The following is a 6,330-nucleotide window of genomic DNA, read 5'->3' as shown; positions in this document are numbered from 1 at the left end:
ATACATGGATGATTGTAATTTTATTTTTAAAATGTAATAATGATTGTCTTTTTCCAAATTGAATTGCATTAGATGCATGTGGAAGTCACATAATACCAATGAAAGGGAGGTGTTCATAGATTCCCATAGAGAAGGGAATCCTTTAAGATCAGTGCTTTGCCCTGCAATGAATGAATTCTTCTGTATTGGAAATGTTCCCAGCTGCCAAAGTGATCTTGTCTGTCATAAGTCCGCTAACGTGACCTAAATTTTTGGGAAAAAAAAACCTAAACTCAGACACAACCGTTTAGCTCTGAATATGTTTATCTTTCCTTTTTGAGAAAGGGCTCTTGATGGGTTATAGAAATAATCATTAAAAACCACTGTGCATAATGATGCTGAAAGCACTTTATGTTTCAAATATAGTTGAAGTGCTTTTATGAGCATAACCGTTGTATTTGTTTTCGGCAATTTTCAAATTTCCAGTCCTGTTTCCATTAGAATTCAGTTGCAGGTTGATATATATTGATATATTTCAATGTAAAAAAAAATCAAACTTTGAGCACTGTGTGGTTAGAGATTTTACATAACTCACACAAATATCTACAAAAAAAATACCATCAAGTTTTTTTTTTTTAATCATTTGAATTTTGAATTTATTTACTGTATTTGTACACCGATAAGGAATCACAACACTGTTAGAAACAAACCAATCTTTTCTCTGGTGGCTTGCCGCGGTTATTCAGAGATACATTGTCTAACTGCTCTCACCTGACCGAATGAAAAGAAATAAATGTGCACGCACCCAAGCACCCATGCACGCGCACACACACACACACACACACACTTCACAAACACGCACACAGTGACATTCCCCTGAAAACATGCAGATAATCTGGTCTTCCAAGAGAGAATGGAGTCTTCAGACTCATTCGTCAGACGTAAATCACAACTTTAACAAGATTTGGCCCCTTTTTGAAAACGAAGAGGGGGAAAACACAGAAAACAGCAGTGATTGTGACCAAGCACGTGCTGTGGTTTGGCATTTTTCCTTTATTCATTGTATAAAATGCTTAACCTACCCTGGCACGATGGCGACATGCAAACTCCACACTGAAAGACTCCAGTTGTGCACCACCTTACTCAGAATCACTGTTGATAATGATGTAAAAAAACAAATTTGAGATAGTTGCCATGCAATTTCCAACACAATTACACAAAGCCAAGGATAAAGACCAAAGTATTTGTTGGTCGGAAGCGTATCAACAGCAAAAATCAGATCCACATTGGCTCAGCAGGGCGTAACGTTTACGCACTGGTTGCTTCTTCTTTCCGTTTGCGACGTTAACGGAAAGAAGAGGCAACCAGTGTGGAGTTTTCTGATTCTTTTGAGACCAGGTGTTCTCAGACTACTGTACTCCAGCACACTGGTGCTACATGAGCTCTCTCTGGCAGTGTAAAGAGGAATCTCTCAAATGCATCAATCATTTTCATATTTTGGGGAGGTGGTGTATAATAAGATCAAGAATGCAAAGTTGCTATCCAATCGTCAAACCCCACCAAAACAAGGTCGATGTAATTTAACAGTTCTAAAATTGATCATTCTTTATCGGTTTATCAGAATTCACAGTGGGATGTCATGTTCTGCTTTAAACACCACTTAGGTTAGAAATAACGGAGAATACCAATCCTCGTATTACGGATCTCTTCAATTCAGGATAGACAGATTGAAACAGCTTTGTCTCCTTCTGCATCACGGAGATTAGATGGTTAGTCTATTCTATTTAAAAAGCAAATTAATTGCCTCATAATCATGAAAGTAAAAGGGCAAAAAGATGGACTTTGTAGGGACTTATAAATTTTGTAGAGGAACACTTATTGTAATGCTGATTCTACAACCAACTGCAAGAATATGTGATTTCTAAGAAATCGCAAAATCACTGGTTCATTTCAGCAGTTCCATCATATTGTTGAATTATTCATCTGTATCTCTCCGCTGCAGCAGGAGCTTTTATTATGAAAGATGGACAACGTGGAATCACCTGCACCAGATCATCATTCAGACAAAAGCATTTCACTCCTGCTTCAAGTTGCCATGTTAACCTTCCCAAAAATGTGCTGTCAGGATATTATCCTTACATCCACGTCATATTTTGTCTCTCTTTGGCCGATTGAGTTGCAAAACGAACAATATTCGCCCCCTGATTTCCATATGAGATGCTGCTCTGCATTTTCTATGGTGAAAAAAAAAATCCACATTTCTTTGTGTTTATTTCTATTTGACGAAACTGCTAAGTGAAAACTAATACAGCATGGCTGATGGCTGAGTGCAAAAATGCATCGGTACAAAAAAAAAGCAAATAATACAGGGACCAAATCTACTTTGCAGCATTGTGTGATACAGTAAACGCCGCTCCTTGGATGTCCATCCAAGTACTTTATCTTCTGTAACCTGTGTTGTCATTTGTTGTTGACGCTGGCAGCGATGAATTATAATTATAAATGCAAAATAAAGACAATGAATACTTATCTTGGATTTGCTCCCATAAATTTCAAGTCAGGTATTTGATTAATATAACATATCAGATAGCTATATAGCTATATAGCAATATAGATAGATAGATAGATAGATAGATAGATAGATAGATAGATAGATAGATAGATAGATAGATAGATAGATAGATAGATGGATAGATAGATGGATAGATAGATAGATAGATAGATAGATAGATAGATAGATAGATAGATAGATAGATAGATAGATAGATAGATAGATAGATAGATAGATAGATAGATAGATAGATGCAACCACCCTTCTTTACATAAATCCTTTATTTTGATAAAGATAAAGACAAAATTCAAAAAGTTACTTGCACTGTCTTATAGCTTCATCTAGTGGACATATGGCAGAAGTGACATTATCAAGGATTCAAAGAATTCTAATTTAATTCTAATTTATTATCATATGCACAGTAAGGAAACTTGTTTCATTGGACGATGAAAAATCCACTTTGCTGTCAGCAGTAAGTAGCAGGTACTATAAGAAGGTGTTAAAAACATTGAGGATGGGCAGCTACTAAGAACATAATATGAATAAATAAATAAAAGCTCATTAAAGGGCACCAGCAGCAAGTGAAAGATGCAACAGGGAAAGTACTGAATAGAAGAAATTGCTTTTCTTTTTTTCCTTTTTAAATGATCTCCATTCGGAATTTCTTCCCCAAGCCGAGGGCCAGAGGACAACAAATTTAGATTTTGCCAGAAAGAAAAATGCATGGGTCACTTGAAGTGGTGCCAGTGATGAACACAGCTGAGAAAACAGTAGTGTGTTTGATGGTTAAATTTCTGATTGAAATTTAGTCTTAATTTTATTCTATTCTATTCCTCTTTTTTGTTTGCCCCAATACATTTTTCATCAAATGAATGAATAATGAGTATATCAGGCTTAGCTTTATAAATTGGTGTATTTTATGTTTAAAGGTCACCAGTTCAAAATGTCTCACCTGAGAATTCCTGTATCAGGTTTAGTCACAGATTCACTTTAACATTTTAAGGAACAAAAGGACAACATCAAGATTATTTTCACATCAATTAAAAAATATGTAGGAAGATTATTTTTTAACGCTGCATTCAGGAACCTGTTATTAGCATTAAATGTGATGCATCATGGATCTGACTTTCAAATTAAAGTTTGACTAAGTACACTATCGCTGTGATCAATAATCTGATACTTTCTGCTCATATTTCCTTATGAGCATCAATGTACCTTAAAACCTAAAGGTCTCAAGGATTTAAAGGTATTTACTAACCAGACAATTATCCAAACATTCATGTAGATATTCAATGTGGGATTCATGTTTTCTGATTATCAAGAAAAAAGATTAATAATCAAAGTTTGCTAAATATTATAATGCTCTATTTTTCTAATACACAGCTGTTGATATTTGTGACCGCTACTGTATTCGTGTTGGTTTTCCGACAGCATAAAATGAACAAAAGAAAGTTCAACGGGTACTTCAGTCTACTTACTGAGCTTTTATTGTTCTCTCTATATTTGTACTCAGCTTTAACCCAGTTTTGTTCTTTTATTCATTCAATAACAGGAAAACAACTGAGATTAGGTGCCTTAGAATATTGAAAAGTCAAGTGTCAGGTATAATGGACAATTTTAAACGTCAAGAAAACCATATATCTAATTGTTTGAATAGTATATTTGTAAGTAAGCGATGGATCCTGTCTAATGTCTTGTGTGTTTTACACATATTTAATTATCAGCAATAATAAGAGAAAGCAAAAAATATAATTATGGTTCTTTTTCTTTTTTCTTTTTTTTTAGGATAGAGTTTTGGAGATTTTGAATTGTTGTAGTAGCGTCATTATTCCAGCAGTAGACGCTCCAGGATTATATTTCACAGGCAGCAGTTTGACACACACAAGCTACAGAAGATGGCGCTGTTATTTGTTTATATTGTACAATCTACCAACTGCAACATGGACTGGAGTAACAGTAATAACAACTGCATTTCAGCTGAGTCGTAACAAATAGTATCATCCTCAAGTGAGGACAGCTGAATTTTTGTTTTTTACAGTTTGAAAACAACTAAATTATTGCTATTTCCCCCGTCTTCCAGCTTTTATACCCATTTCTTTTTTATTAGAGGTTTATAATCTAGACCTGAACATTCATGCTCCGGGTCAAGAGCAGTGGGAACCAGCAAAATTTATTACACTCGAGTTTTTTTAGCCGATTGCCACATGGAGGTCAGATCCCTGGAGTGGTGCAATGATAATATATGTAAATGGACAACCATGGCCCAACCAGACAGAACAAGATTTAACCAGCTTTCGCCTGTCTGAAGTTGCTTACCTCCAAACTTCACACACATGTAACAATAAATTCCAGCACTTCGCCCAGGGGGAGCTCCATTTGAGTCAGCGGAGACATAAAGGCAGTCAACTTAGGGAGATTTGTACTTGTACATTTTATTTAGTCGTGCAAAGTTTAAAAGGCATCCTTCCATTGAATGAAAGAAATGATTTGCCTTAGAATGCAGTTGGTGCTTTGGATACTTTTTGTCCCAGAATAATAGGTTTAACCTTCATTTTGAAATATTGTTATTGCCTTTACAGTCATTACACCTCGTATTATTAAATTGTGCCAACCTGCACCCACAATATGTGCTTAAAGCACCTGGCACCTTGACTTTGACACATAAATGTCAGTTTTATATGCTTATTTGTTTCCAAATAAAATTAGATCATAACCGAGTATTCCGTAAATTACGTGTTAAGAGGAATACTAAAGACGGTTCTGCGCGTGTTCTTCATAAACACCGGGGCTGAAAATGCATTCAATTTTTTTTTCCAGCAAACTGTGAATGATTCTAGGAACAAGGTGTTATAAGGGACATACAAAAGGCATTAACACCTGGGTAATAGGCTTTGAAATCTTATTTGATAATAACAAAGACTCAGATGTAGGCCAACTAACTGTTTTGTGATGCTGAGACCAACGCAGCCTTTAAGGTCAACGCTTTCCTTAGGGGCCAAATTGATCACTCGGAGCATCCCTGCATTTAAATTGACATGCAAATAGTGAATGCACAGGCCAGCTTTTTTTTAAATATTATTATTAGTATTTTTTAATGAATCCCGTCTTATACATTCTTTTTTTTTTTTTTTTTTTTTTTTTAAAAGCATGAAATTGATATTTGGTTTCCAATCCAAATGCAAATAAGCGCTTCAAATATAGTAACAAGATGACTTTGCACCAGCAGCATTTGGAGATGAGTGACCTGTGCGTGTCTGTATGCGTTCGGAAACGCGCAGCGGACAGTGTTGCTGGGTAAAAGCCTCAGACGCCCTTTGAGGAAAAAAAAATCCTTTCTGAGTGACTTTACTGGGTTGTGTACTGTCTCCACTACACACCAAATCCAGTATTTTTCCATCAAGTAGCGCGCTGGACCACGTGACCGCAGCGAGCGAGTGCGGGGGGTGCGGAGGGTGCGGGAGGGGGGGGGAGGCGGCGCTGTCATGTTCGCATCCCCGATTGACAGCGCTGTGCTTTCAACCCGCACGGTTCTGAAAGGGCTCCCAAGCGCCACGCTTTCTCCCCAAACACCGGCCAAACCCCGATGACATTAGCCGATTCGCAATCGGATCGATCGGCGCAGGGGAAACACGTTTTCTCCTCCAGATCGTTCCTCTCTCTCTCTCTCTTTTCTCTAACCCCGTGCGTTCATGATCGTGTAACCACTCCCACTCGTGGCTGGTGGAAAATTACCAGCTTACAAGCAACAGGCGAATGAATGGCACTCGCAGTGTGTCGCGTCGTTCACTCCGGCGCCGTAC

Source organism: Fistularia commersonii, chromosome 2 (assembly GCF_037954325.1).
Source record: "Fistularia commersonii isolate RoL2024-O1a breed Wild chromosome 2, RoL_Fcom_v1.0, whole genome shotgun sequence".
Lineage (NCBI taxonomy): Eukaryota > Metazoa > Chordata > Actinopteri > Syngnathiformes > Fistulariidae > Fistularia > Fistularia commersonii.
Note: the sequence above shows the minus strand (reverse complement) of the source record.